The following is a 14,793-nucleotide window of genomic DNA, read 5'->3' as shown; positions in this document are numbered from 1 at the left end:
GTTTATAGCAGCACAATTTGTAATCGCCAGATCTTGGAAACAACCCAAGTGCCCATCAACTGAGGAATGGATAAAAAAGTTGTGGTATTTCTATACAATGGAGTATTATTCAGCTATAAAGAAGGATCACATTGAGATATTTATCAATAAATGGGCACAGCTTGAGACCATACTCATAAGTGAAATAAATCAATCTCGCATGTGTGAATACCGAATAGTTTCCCTAATGTAAGTAATGATTCAAATATATAAAAATATGTGGTAATCATGATTCCCCATTAGGTGGCCTTGAAGCCTTATAAAGTTTTCACTCATTAATTAGAAAGGCTTTATTCTGGGCTTCTTGATATGAAAATATTTGAAGCTAGAGTATATGAAGTTTTACCCAAATATTTCAAGGAAAAAGACACTATGGTAACTACTATTAAGTCAGGTTATAAGGTGGTGAAGTACTAGGTTATTGAAACAGTCATGCTGTGACCTCTATTGTTATATTGTTATGTCCTGTTTTATCTTAATCTCCCCCTTATTGTTTCAAAAAAAATTATTTAGTCATTTCTTATGTTTGTCTTAATTAAAGAAAAAATTCAAAAAAATTAGGATATATAAATAGTAACTCTTTTCGATTTCCTATTAACTTGTTTTGAAGTCCTGTAGTACTCCCACTATCTTGTTTTGACTGATTAGACTCTGTTCCATTCTATATGATAGTATCAAGTTTGAAGACATAGGCAACTACTTTGAAGACAATAAGATTCACTAAGATACCCATTCTGGTTTGACTATTGTCTTCTTTGGAAGTCCTGTAATGTTTACAATGCCTAAGTTTTATTGGTCTTGTTCTCTACTGTTTTGTCCAACTTTATAATATCTAATAAGATAGACAATTCTTTTTAAGGAAACAAGGGACAACGTTGATAACCATTGTTGATAAACTTGTACTCTGTTCTACACCATGTGCTATGTCTATCCTTGGTATTGACTGACAGCTTTGTTTTGCCATATTTGACTGTATTCTCCCCCCCCCCCCAAAGAAAGTAATAAGCACTAAGGAGTAATAAAATCCAAGATGTGTAAATTTTGTTGTAAAAAAGAGAGGGAAAAAAAAAAGAAAGAAAAAGAGCTCTAACGGATATAACAGCAAGTGTGTTTGGGGGTGTTAAATAGCTGACTTTATCAATGTTTTTGGAACATTGAACACAGCTGTTTGCAGTCTCCCTGTTTGAATGTCCACCTTGTGTTCTTTGATACTGTGATTTGAGGAACTTATGTAATCTACTAGCAGGTAATTTCTTACTGTTATGGTTTTTTGTTTTGTTTTGTTTTGTTTTGTTTTGTTTTGTAGTTCTGTATTGCGTGTACCCTTACGCCGCTTTGGTTTGTTTTGTGTTTTTCTCTTTTTCCTCTTAAATTAAAAAAAAAAAAAAAAAAAAAGGAATAGGGCTTCCCTGTAGATCACCTAGTCACCAGGCTGGAGGAAACTTGTCCCAAAGTACATGTGTTTGTGGCACAGGAACAGCTACTGGAACAAATCTGAGTATCCTAGGAAAGAACAAACAAAAAGTAATTCTTCCTAAAAAAAAAATATATATATATAGTTTAAAGAACCAAGCCAAAAAATGAAATTCATATTATAGCCATATAATGTCAAAAATGGTTGGATTTTTACAAATTTATGTAATCCTTGATCTCTCAAAAAAAGTTTTTCTTGTTTATCTCTTGTACTAACATCAGAAAATCATTTTGGTTCAGTAGGATTTAGAAGTATAAAAATTGTATCAGATACTAGTTCCATCAGTGATTATCTGTTTAACCTTGATCAAGTCTCTATTATTTGTAAGGTCTTATGATTGTTCAGTGTTAAGATGCCCATGATACTGCAAGCTATAAATTTGAGGTTTGAATCAGATAAACTATATACAGAATTTCAAAAGATGCCTCAGCACATTACCTAGCTTTCACATATAATAAATGTGTGACCAATATTGTTGAATATGTAGTTTAAAAGAAAATTAATTTAAGAAAAAAAGAGAAAGGAGATAGGGAAGAAATTTAATACCACTACTAACTAGAATATACAAAGAACTCAAAAAATTTAGACACCTCAAAATAAAAGGTCCAACCAAAAAAATAGGTAACAGACATGAATAGACACTTCACAAAAGAGCAAGTGGCCAATAGATATATGAAAAAAATTTCAATAACTCTGGCCACTAAAGATATGCAAATTAAAACAACATTGAGACTCCATTGTATTCCAAAAAGAATGACTATCATCAAGGTATCAAATAAATGCTAGTGAAGCTGTGGAGAAAAAGAAACACTGTTACATTGTTGGTGGGAGTGTGAACTTGGACAACCACTAAGGAAATCATTAGAGAGAAATAAAATAAAATTCCATTTGACCCAGCTATTTCCCTTCTAGGTATCTTTCCAATATGCCCATGTTTATATCAGCACAAATCATAATAGTAAATGATGGAGGTAGTTTGTATGTCTATTAACAGATGAATGGATGAAACAAATGTGGTATTTATACACAGTGGAGGACTACTTGACCATAAATTCAAACCTGAGTCATTTGTAGGAAAATAGATGCACCTTGAGACCTTAGTGTTAAATAAAATAAATTAGTCACACAATCTTAAATATCACCTGATTCATCTTACATCAAACACCCAATATATAAATAAGGAACAAAATAAAAATAACTAACAAGAAACATGGAGATAACTCTTTTTTGCAAATTGAAAAAAGACTAAGAGACTGAAAGAGGAAGAAAGGGAAAGAGGAGAATGTAAGGGAAGTAAAAAGAAATACAATGTGTCGTGCACATGTAACAGTTACATTATGAATGCATTCATAATATACCATAAATTTATACTAATAAAATTAAAATTTCGAAGAACCAGTACTAGCATGATAGACTTTGAGAATTTAACAGAATAGGGGTTCCTAGACTATTAATAAAAACTGTATTAATGCAGTCCCATAGTAATAGCTACTAGTAATTACTATCACTTTTCTGTGAGCCAGGCAGAGTAGTAAATGTCTTACATACATATCATATGTAATTTTCGCACATCTTATTTAAAAATGAGAAAGTAGACTCTTTAAGACATTCAAAGGTTTGCCAAAGGTTCAAGTCAATTAAACTGTGGAACTGGGTTTTCGGTTAAGGCTACTGAGGAAGACACATAACCAGCCTGTCTAAAGTGTGAGTTATTGGAATCACAAATCTGTTTCTCCTCATGCAGATACCTCATCACTTTATTGATAAGGAAGCACTTAAATAAGTCTACAAATATACATTTTTCAAATGCAATTGACAAATGAAAGACAATTGATGCAAAAAGACCAAATATTAACTATAAAGTACAACTGTTTATCTAAAGTGTTCTTCTACTTCTAAATAACAAAGATGCTCCAAACATCTAGGTTTCAGGGAGCTCAAGTTTCTTCTTTGGTCTTGACCACTTACCTCCCAAAGAGGATACATGTGGAAAATATTCCAGTATGGTTTTTCTAAAACATTTTTCTAGTCACAGGAGTGAAATCTAGGAGTTCATACGGAGACCTCTCCCCCTCAGCTCCTGCCCTGGCAGCCATCATGCCTTCTTCCTCCTTCCTAACTTCTGTACAATTTGTACTTATTAGTGCGCTAACCCCATTCCTAGGCTTCTAGGCCATCCTTCTTCATGCTTGTTCACTTTATAAAGGTCCCAGCTCAAGTGGCTTTAATTTATTGTGGGAAGTTGCTGTTTCCTAGCCTTTCCTGAGGCAAATAAGGGATCTCTACTAGATGTATTTGTATTTATGGGTTTCTTAGGAGATAAACGGTGGGGATTGCTTAAGGAAATGGGCAAAGCCTCACTTGCCTGGGCAGGCTGCTGTACAGAGGCAGTTTATGATGCTGATTCTCTGCAAAAGATCTAGCCCAGGGTGCTGGTTAAGGAGAGATGTTAATGGTTATGGCCCAGCTCCCAGAGACTCCCAGGCATGCACTTGTTTCTCTTGAAGTTCCAGAATAGGCCTCAACAACTGGTTTCCTTTACCCTTTCTAGTTCTTCAACCTCCTCTACTTTTGTCTTTTGTCTTCATCTTTCCAAAGCCCTTGTTTATTCTTTTATTTTGATTAGACCTCATGAGCCTGTGAAAGTCAAAGCCAAAATTATTACAAACCAAAAATTTGATTGCCCATTTCTTTGAGAGCAGAGGAAACAAGATCTTCAGGTGCTTTACAGAAGAAAGCATTTTCATTCCATTCTTTTGAAAAGAGTGGTTGTCCTTTTCCTTTCAATCATTTAAATCACTTCATTTTCTATTCACTGTTTATTCCTCTCATGGAAGAAAAAGGAAAAACCCAAATTTCCCCATTAATGTAGGTAGAACAGTCTTCTCCTTTACCCTGCCCTCACAGGACCTTCCTAACTCTGTGTTTCCGGTCTTTCCATTCTAAATACCTTGTTTCCAAAGTCTCAGTAATAACTTTATAAACATGTTTTAGTCCTTCCCCAATCAAACTTCCTCTTCAAACCTGACAGTTTCTTTCCTCTGTATGAGCAATGGGCAGACTGTGTGGGCCATCAACCAAAAGCTTTGGTTGCTATTTTACAGTCTCCTTCATGGTCAGTTCTTTCTCTGTCTGTTGTTCAACTAGTTAAGTTTCCGGGGATTCCATGGTGCACTCACTTCTCTTAAAGGTACATGCATATTTGGATAACACCTAAAATGTGTATCTCCAGTCTAGTCTTTTCTTGAGCAGTAAACTCATGTATCCAACTATCCATAGCTCTCTCCATCTTGAGTTCACCACAGACATCTAAAAACTCAAGAATTCCAAAAACTGAAGTTGTTATCTCTCTATTCAACCTGCTTTCCTATCACTAGGAAACAGTCAACCTGGTTACTCAAGGCTACATCCTTAAGGCCCCTTTCATCTCCAGTGCCCAAATACCAACGAGCCATTAGTCACTTATCTCTGAACTGTCCCCTGGTTTAGGCCTCCCTTATCTTTCCTCTGAGTTACTGCTGTCCTCCTCATATATCTCCCTGCGCCTCAAAAGTCTCCTTAATAATCTATTGAAAGTGCATTCTCCTGTCAAAAATACTAGAGGGCTCCCCAGTGCTCCTAAGGCTCAGCTCCAATGTTAACTCAGTCGTTTACTCTCTCTACCCCCAACATACCTCTTCACTGGAAAACAGGAAGCCCAAATGGCACTATTGTGCAAATGGGAAAAGGCAGCGTTTTCTTCAACAGACACAGCCTCATGCTGTGTATAAATCTTGGTGTCAAAATGTCACCCCCCACCTCTATGTTTCTGTGCAGAGTGAAGTCTCCAAAAACTTATGTGGCCACTGAGTCAATATGCCCATTGCACTGGACCCATTCCCCAAACTTACCATTTTTCCTTTGCTTATTTTTGAATACCCCTTTTTATGATCCATCTCGCTTCTCCCCTTCCTCTTTCACCTAATTCTCTTTACACTGTTTGTAAACCTTATCTCCCTGAAACCTGAATGTTTACCACTACAACCCAGACTATAGTATGTAACTGAGTTTGTGTGACATTTCTACTAACATTATAAATTCTGAAAGATCAAATCTTATGGATTTTATTTTTTTTCTAGAGATGGAATCTTGCTTTGCAGTTCAGACAGGCCCTGAATGCACTAACACAGCCCAGGCTGGCCTTGAACTCCAAGCAATTCTCTTGCCTCAGCCTCCCAGGTGCTGGAATTATGGACAAGTGCTACCATGCCTGATTTATTTATCACCAATCACATGCCTGAAACTTGGCAGTAAAAGAAGATGAACTCTGGTCTCATTTTGAGAAAACTAATTTCAAGTATAAGTCATAGAGGCCTTTAATAGAAATTCTGGTCAAATCAGAAGAAAAACAGAGAGAGCCAGGTCCCCTAAAGGGCTAAAATCATGGTTAAAATGAGAAGTATCTGAAGGGTGGGTATCTGCAGGGTATTTAAATTGGCTCAGATGACATGCTGTTAATTTAAACATCCAAGGCTTTGATTGCCAAGACCTATTTCTCTGTTTCTTATTTCTTGCTCCAAAATTAAAAGTTTTGCCTTAAAACCAACTATTTACCTTCTATATCATTTTAAATGTGATGATTGATCTGACTAAATGGGGCTATTTTCTGCCCTTTCCAAGACATGTTAAGAAAACAGCTCGATATCTATATGTCTTGTCTGTTTAGAAGACAGGCATGACAGCTAAACTTTTTGAAAATTCCTGTAAGTTTCTCCTGGGCTTTTCAAGTCCCTCTGGCCAGAGCAGGTTCATTTGTAATGGAGATTTTGCACAGATTTCACAAGCTTTTTAATCTCCTCCGTAAGAAAGATAACCCTGGAGCATTTAGGTTGACATGCAGAGTTTCTACAATTATGTCAATGTTTCTTAAAATTTAAGGAGCTATGAAATAGAGTAGTCAACCCCAAAGTATGAGAATTACTTTTTTCTGAGAAAATTCACTCTAGAAGGAAAAGAATCTATCCAGTAGTACAGGATGTACTACAGGAACTTTAAATACGAAACATAACAGGAAGCAAGAGGAAAAGCAAAAGCTCCCTGGAGAAAGTGGTGGCCTATATATCTCTATCTGTATTCCATACCGTCTAGTTATTGCCCATTGTGTGACAATCATCATACTTAAAGTTTGGGGAATACCTTTGTGAACATAGATATATTTGATAAAGATGTATCTTTGTGAACAGAGATCTATCTATAGCTTTATGGAAGTTATATTTGATAAAGGTATATCTTTGTGAACAGAGATATATTCATAGCTTTATGGAAGTTATACTCTACAGGAACAGACAGGTAAGAAATTAGTTCCACTGTTGATGGAATAGTTCTTAAAATAAGGTTGTTCATATTCAAATAAGAAGTAGTTTGCGTATCACCATTTTTCTGTAATTATGCTCTGTTCTTCTAATTTTACAGAAGTTCTGCTTCACTGGTGTGCATTCTGATTGTTTAATTCTGCACTTTGATTGGGAAGCCAGGCATATTTTTCACTGGAGCTCAGATATGGTGATCGAAGTCCACTAGTTGTGAGATATAGCTAAATAGTCTCTTATCGAAAGATCCAATGTTGTAAGGCAGCCCTATGGCATCATCAGGTCCTGCAAACTCATCTTCCGCCCACAAGTTCTTCATTGCTGGTCTCCATCACAGCTTGCCATGTGGCATATCAGTCCTTGGAAGACTGAAGTCAGGGCAGTTGATTTCATTCTCTTTGCGAGGACCTCAACATGACCCAGAGACTACTCACACAAAGTCATTGCAAGTCTGAGCATGGTCTGCTTCAAGAGTGACAAACATTCAGTCTTAAATTTAGATATAGAGTCAAGGACAAAAGAAACAGAAATCTCCATTTCCCAGTACCTCCACTGATTCTTAAATTAGAAGTCTTTAACTGTATGTCTGTGGACATTTGGTTTAGAAAGGCCACATTATCAAAAATAATAACTGTTACAAATCAACCACTTATTATATTTCAAGAACTATATTTGTTTTTCCAGTACCGCTACAACTGGCTATATAATCATAGCAGTATCATAGATTGTCCTGATTTCATTACTTTTCCATATAAGAGGATTGAAACGATCTGATTTTAAGCTAAAAACTTTTAACAGATCACAGAGCGAAACTCTAGCAGTCTTTGGAAAGCAGAACCATTTAGCTGCTTAGTCTTTTTCAATCTGGTTCATAGCTTCCTCTCCAGCAATTTTTTCCTCTACCTTGTTTCTCTGAAGTGTGCAATATTGGGAAAGGTCATGCTTCCGAATCTCTGAGAGGGTCACTGCTGTGTGTGCCACAATCCAAGGACAACTCAGCTTATCACACGCATATCATCTATGTGAGCTCTCTGCTCTCCCTGTGGGACTTGGAGGCAGAGGACCAGATCAGTTCACATTTTCTGTGCTATGAGATTTAATTCTCGCCCATATTCATTGTTGTATCATCTGCTTCTAGAGTCTGATGTGGTGGCTAATTATTCCTCACCATTCTTTATGAGTTTGGCATCCTTCTCTGATATGTACTTTCATAAAAACCAAACTAGAATTCTCTCTTATCCACAACACCTAAAGTCTCAAAGTTTTCTTTGTCTTTATTTGAATGTCTTTGTGGTGATGTTAAAAACAGGTTCACTACAAGGAGGGTCGGGAAACTAGGGAAGTCAACATGGCTCTGGTTCTAATCTTCAGTTTTGAAATTCTTCACAGCGTAGATTGGGTATAATGAAAATGACTGCAGCAAACTAAACTCACAACTGACTGTAGTACAAAGACCCAATTTGTTCATTTTTGGAAAAAAATTAACCATTATACTCACCTGAAATGTATCTGTTAATTCAACACATCATTCCGGCAGCACAAGCAGATACATTTGGGAAATCAAATTACAGTCACACAATTGCTTCATGAGCATCAAACCAGAGCTCAGTGAGTTGATTATGTGGGACTAATATTTATGGTTGGATTCAGACTAGTAGATCCTTCTTATATTACAGATTTATCTACCATTGAAGGGGACAAATCACATTCTTGGTGTAAGACACGCTTCCCTGTAGAGTACTTTATTTTTGTTTATGTGCCATGGCTGTCTCCCATCTGTTTTCTCTGAGCCCTTCCCCCTTACTGCAGCTTTAGCTATTACACCTTGAACTTGAATGTCAGAAGGACAGTCTTATATGTCAAATTTAAAGTTGCCTCTCCCTTTATCTAATCCATCTCTAGCTGAAGTTTCTTATCAGAGCCATTAGAGAGAGGAGTGCAAGGGAGTTACTGGAAGTTCTCTTTTAATGTACCACAATTTAGAAAATTATAATTATTTTCAAATATCGGGCAGTACATTCTCCTAAGGTCCCTTTACCAGATCTACTCCTACACCAAACTGCTGAAAATATGGAAAGCTACTTCCAGCCAATGAAGAAGCCACACTAAAAAGTTACACATACTGTATTATCACCTCATGGTATGCAGGATTAGTCTACAACCAATGACTGAGTTTAATTGTAGTATAAAAGCCAGGTCCTGTCTCAAGGAAGTGAAGTCTAGATACAAAAATTCCCATCCATATGCATGACTCCAGTCACGACTGGTCTTGACCTGAGACCACATCTTTACTCTTTTTCCTTGTCTCCCTATTTTGTTCTCTCTCTAATAATTCGTTCCTGCAGAACACGCCCAGTAAGTCTCACACTTGAATCTGTGTCTAAGGTTCTAGTTCTAGGGCATCTAAACAAAAATAGCTCATAAAAAATTTCATTTCTCTCTCTTTTTTTCTGCATCTCCAATATCCTTTGTAAACTTGTTCCTTAGCCCAAGTAAGTCTTCTGCTAATTTCCACTAATTCTATGGTAGTGGAACCCACAATCTAAGATTAAGGAAGCCTGCCAGTTCCTGCTCCTCCATGTAAAGTGTAGACAGGAAGGGAATCTGAGAGACTGTTTTCTAAGCCGGCCCACAGATACCAGAAATCTTAGAAATAGTGCTCACAGTTTGTGGAGAGGTTTTCTGTGTCCTCTGCCAACATTTTTAATCAATAACACCATCTTCAATTTAGTGAATTTTTTGCTTGTTAAAGCTTTTTGTTTGTTTACTTTTTTTTTTGTTTCTTGTTTTTGTTTTTTTATTTTAAAATTCAACCTTTCTGGTAAGCTGTGCAAGTGGCACAGGTTCCAGGAAGAGAAAAGTGAGTGCTTCCCAAGAAGAGGCCATCCTGGAACTGGGAGGATTCAACAAGAAGCCAACTAGCCAGCCTTTCTGGTAAGCAATGTGAGAAGTGCAGCTTCCAGGAAGAGAAAAATCTGTGCCTCCTGTGAGCCTACCAGCACACAGGGTGAGAATCAAACCTCCCACCATCTCATAAGCAACCCGCTGGTTCAGAGGACAGGCTGAGTTGATAGCAACTAAGGTACATAAAGCAACTAAGCGCTTGCATTGTCGGGTTGATTTTGCAGGTCTGGGCCAGCAATCTGAGCATCTCTTAGAAGGATGACAGTATGCAATATAGCAAATATGAGGGATTTCTTTCTATCTTGTCTTCGAAATCCAATATTGTTCTCATTGCTCTGATTGTTTTGCCTTATTCAATATTCGGTTTTGATTGGTTTTATTCTGGATTTTTTTTTTCTGTCTTTTTTGAGACGGGGTCTCGCTATGCAGTTCAGACTGGCCTTGAGCTCACTTTGTAGCCCAGGCTGGTCTCAAACTTGCAAGGATCCTCCCACCTCAACCTCCCAAGTGCTGGGATTACAAAGGTGAGCCACCACACCCGGCTTCTGTTTTGTTTTTGATTTTTTTCTATAACTGATGAAATGGACAACTATTGTGAATATAACAAGATAAGCCATGATAGCTGTTATTGTTCTTCTAACATCCTGCTTTGAAGTTCTGTACAATTTGGCTGTTTTCTTTTGACTGGCTTTGTTCTGTTTTGTTTGGTTGGATTTCACTATCTTTAAATTTTTTTTAAAAAATTTTAAAAGAATAAAAATGATAATACAGACTTTCAATACAAAATAACAGATTAATAGGAGGTTAATATATTGATATCTTCAAAGTAGTTGTTTAGATTAAAAGATATAGGCATGAAAAAATGATCAAACAATCAACAAATGAAGGCAGGGTCTTACTATGCAGTTCAGACTGGCCTTGAACTCACCATGTAGCCCAGGTTGGCCTCAAACTCAGAGCTAACCTCCTGCCTCCACCACTAGAGTGCTCAGGTTACAGTCATGAGACACCACACTTGCCTGCTTTTTTTTTTTTTTTTTAAATGAGGAGCAGTATGGCCAAAAATCACTGGCACAGTGAAGGGTCTAAATGGAGCAACAGTTTAGGGACAATAAGGCCATGAGAAACATGGCCTTGAGAAACATAAGAAAAGTGACACGGAGAGGAAGAACTCCCCCAAAGACAAGATACCTCTGGAGCCCAGAAATGGGCAAAGAGCTAGAAGATACATCACTCTCAAAGAACACATGGAAAAGGTACCCAAGTCCTCAGAGAATGCAGACAGTTCTCATAGGATCTCCAATCAGAGCAGGGTGCCAAAAGAAACACTGGTGACCAGACACTAAATACAAGCCTTTCTTGACTTGATGATTCTTAAGTTGTCAAATCATCTTCTCACCAAATAAGGAGAACTAATTTTTTAAAGGAAACCTCCACATCACTCACACACACACACACACACACACAAGAATAGGCCATCCTGGAACTGGGAGGATTCAACAAGAAGCCAACTAGCCAGCCTTTCTGGTAAGCAATGTAAGAAGTGCAGGTCTGACCTCAATGCTACAGCCAGAGGCAGAATTGTTTTTTCAACTCCTGAAAATGATCTTCCTAAGGTCTAGGGCCAGTTGTCATCCACATTTCCATCCCTCACATTATTGAAAAGACCTTAGCCTAGATAAGGAGTAGACTCCATCTAAGAAGGGTTAACCTTCCAGCGTCAGGTCACTCCTTGTTCTTTGTCTTCACTCCTGGCTGTTTATTTTCTTCATAGGATACATCAGAAATTGAAGATAATATTCCTTTATTTTCTTTTTAACTATCTGTCTTCTTTACTAGCTGGGAAACTTCATGTGACAGCAGCAATAATTATTTACCATGATTAACACATAAGACAATGCCCAATAAAAGTAGTACAGACTTCCTCAGTGCCTGTAGAATGAATGAATGTCAGATAGCCAATTTCATGGTGAAAACTGTTGGAGCTGAAAATCTTTTCAGCCCTTTACCTCAAAACAAAGGCTTATCTTCAAACACCAAGTCTGAGCTTAGCACTAGAACCAAGTAAGGGTTGGAATACTTCCTATTCCTGAATGCCTAAAGGATAATTGGGTTATGGGGATTGTTAAAAGGACTGAGTGAGGTTTGGTGATTAGATATGAAATATAGAAAATGACAGGAACAGAGCTTTTCCAGTGATCCTCTTTCTTTGCATTTTTATCTCTGCGTGTTGAAAGGTTTTCCATATGTATCATATTTTCAGTTGTTAGTTTTCAAATGCATAATTTACACAGCTTCAAAAGAATAATTGCTAACATATGAATATGCATGTACATATTATGATATTGCATCCCTCAGCATAACACTGCTTTTCATCTCAGTTTTAAGTTGTATACATTTGCACCTTAGAATAATGAATCTACATGAATTGGTGTCAAACAAATAGCGGTTCTATTCTTCATTACATTTCCATTTACAATCCTTTACACCAAGAACAAAGACCCTCTTCTTCAAGTGTTGTTTTCGTAGAATGTTTAATCAGGTAATAAAAAAAAAAGTAGAAGCACTTGTTTCTAAATAAGACTGCATATTCTGCGTTACATTTTGTGGAGCATTACTGTCAACAATAAATAATACCTTGAGTATTGTTCAAGGCCTCAATTCTATGAGCCCCTCAGATTGATTTGTCAAATATCTTCATGCTTTTTATCCTATAAGTGAAACCTGGCCCTCCTTTATCAACAGTTCAATTTCTTTTGTGCTTCCTTCACACTAAAATCCTTTGCTAATATTTTTCTGTTTACTCCTATTTACCGATTGTCTTTAATTCCAGTGTTTCCACTCTCAATATCCCAGGTTGTACATCTCAGAATTAATGTTAATTAAGCATTTACATGCTTAATGTTCATAATTCTCTTTAATCTTTATCACAATCTGGCAGAAACAAACTCAGGAAAAATTAAGCAAAAGACAATTTACTGAAGGACGTGTGTGTTCTCAGTATGCGTAGAAAAAAAAACAAACCCCACAATAGACAGAATCAAGAATAGAGTGCATTATATATAATATTTTCTTTCTTTTCCTTTTCCTTCGAGTCTTTGTCCCACTTAACTTCCAATTGCCAACTACCCAGTCTTCCCCCAGAGTATTCATCAGCTTTATTCTTGCTAAGACATCATACCTGACACCCACAAGTGAAAGGAGAGTTTTAATTTCACTCATGATTAGGGACCGAGTTTATGATCCTTTGGCTCCAAGGCAGAGACATCATGGCTGAAGGGTGTGGTGAAGCAAAACTTTGCAGTTCGGCAGCTGGGAAGAGGGCAGGGGAACAGTGTCAGAGAGGAAGGGGCAGGGGACCATGTATAGTATCCCGAATTACGCCTCTGTAACCCACCTAGATACACCTAAAAATGTGCTTTACTAAACCTCTGCGCATTTCTTGAGCCAATCAAATTGATGTAATGCAGGCTAACAGTCACACCTAGATTGCCTCATCATCCCTAACAGCAATCCTGACCACTAAACCACTTCCTGTCACAAGGAACCCAAGTAGTGTTTCATTCCCCGAGGTTTGGTCCACTTTATAATAATAAGATAAAATTTGAATACTAATTCAGGAGTTAATGTGCATTAGTGTAGCATTCTCATTTAAAAAAAATCTTATGATAATCAGTGTCTTAATCCAAAGGCCCAAGGTCATAAAGAATAAAGCATGAGTGTATCTAAAGTATTTCACACTCTGGCTCAAGCCACATAGATGACTAACAACTAGGCTTTTTTTTTTTTTCCTATTGATCTCTTACATCCTTTGATTCATTATTCTTTCTGTTTAAGAAAACATTCTATTTTTCTGTAATTAGACCCTCTCATTTATTCTATCTACTTACAACCTGTGACTTCCATAATGCTAAGTCAAATATCTGTTTTCTATTTCCTTGTATCAGCAGGTGTATAGATCTGCAACTTAGAAGAAAATCCAACATACAAGTAAAATACTACTTAGTTTTTAGAAAAAGAATTTGAGAATGGCAGTTGAGTTGAACAACTACTAATTTCTGATGGTCTTTGAGTAGCAAACATAAGTATAAGTACTTTGTATATATTTACCAATTTACTATTCACAAAAGCTACAAGGTAAATAACATTATTGTTGTCTCTTTATATATGAGGAAATTGTGATATAGAGGGGTTAATGAAAGCCTGGGTGTTAACTAAGGTAGCCATCACAAAGTACCACAGATGGATGGCATAAACAAAACTTTATTTGAGAGTTTTGAAAACTTAAACATCAGCATATCAGCAGGATTGTCGATGTCGCTTCCGGCCGGCAGGAAGGACACACGACAAAGTCTGGCAGTGGACAACCTTTTCTTTTATTTTCCTTCTCCGTACAGCCTGCCCTGGGATCGCTCCCAGCCGAAGCCTCCTTTGGTCCGCTCCCCGCGGCTCCTTCTGGGCTTCTACTTCCGGGCTTCTTCTTCCCCCCCAGGGGTGGCACCAGTATATATACGGATACAGTGTCCAATCATGTTAAAGTAAGCAAGGCAAGCTGATTGGCTAACATCATCAGTTGCCAGGCAGACTATATTGTTGAGCGGGTTGCTTACGCGGTAAGCAGGAAACTAACGTGCTCGATGGGAGGGGTAATCTACCTCAGGCTTTACTCTTTACTACAGGCCTCACGTCCGCCAAGTGAGGCGACCGGGCTCGGGGCTGCGGCTCCCAACACAGGATCAGTTCTTTTGATGACTATAACGAAAATTTTTCCTTGCCTCTTTCCTACCCTCTGATTTCTGGCAATAGTTGGTTTTACTGGGTTTCTAGCTGCGTTGCTAATGTCTTCTGTCATCTTCATTTGACATTCCCTCTGTAAATGTATGTCTCTGTCCAAATCTCCCTTTTCCTATAAGAGTAGGAGGCTGTCTTGTGTTATTGTCTGTCCTAAGAACTTCATATTAACCTGATCATCTGCAATAAAGTCATATAACAGGTTCTGAAAGTTTAAACTTTACCATCTCTTATATG

The sequence above is a fragment of the Cavia porcellus genome, unplaced genomic scaffold (assembly GCF_034190915.1).
Source record: "Cavia porcellus strain 051 isolate PalLab524CR breed Dunkin Hartley unplaced genomic scaffold, mCavPor4.1 scaffold_9, whole genome shotgun sequence".
NCBI classification, from domain to species: Eukaryota; Metazoa; Chordata; class Mammalia; order Rodentia; family Caviidae; genus Cavia; species Cavia porcellus.
This window is presented reverse-complemented; position numbering follows the sequence as displayed.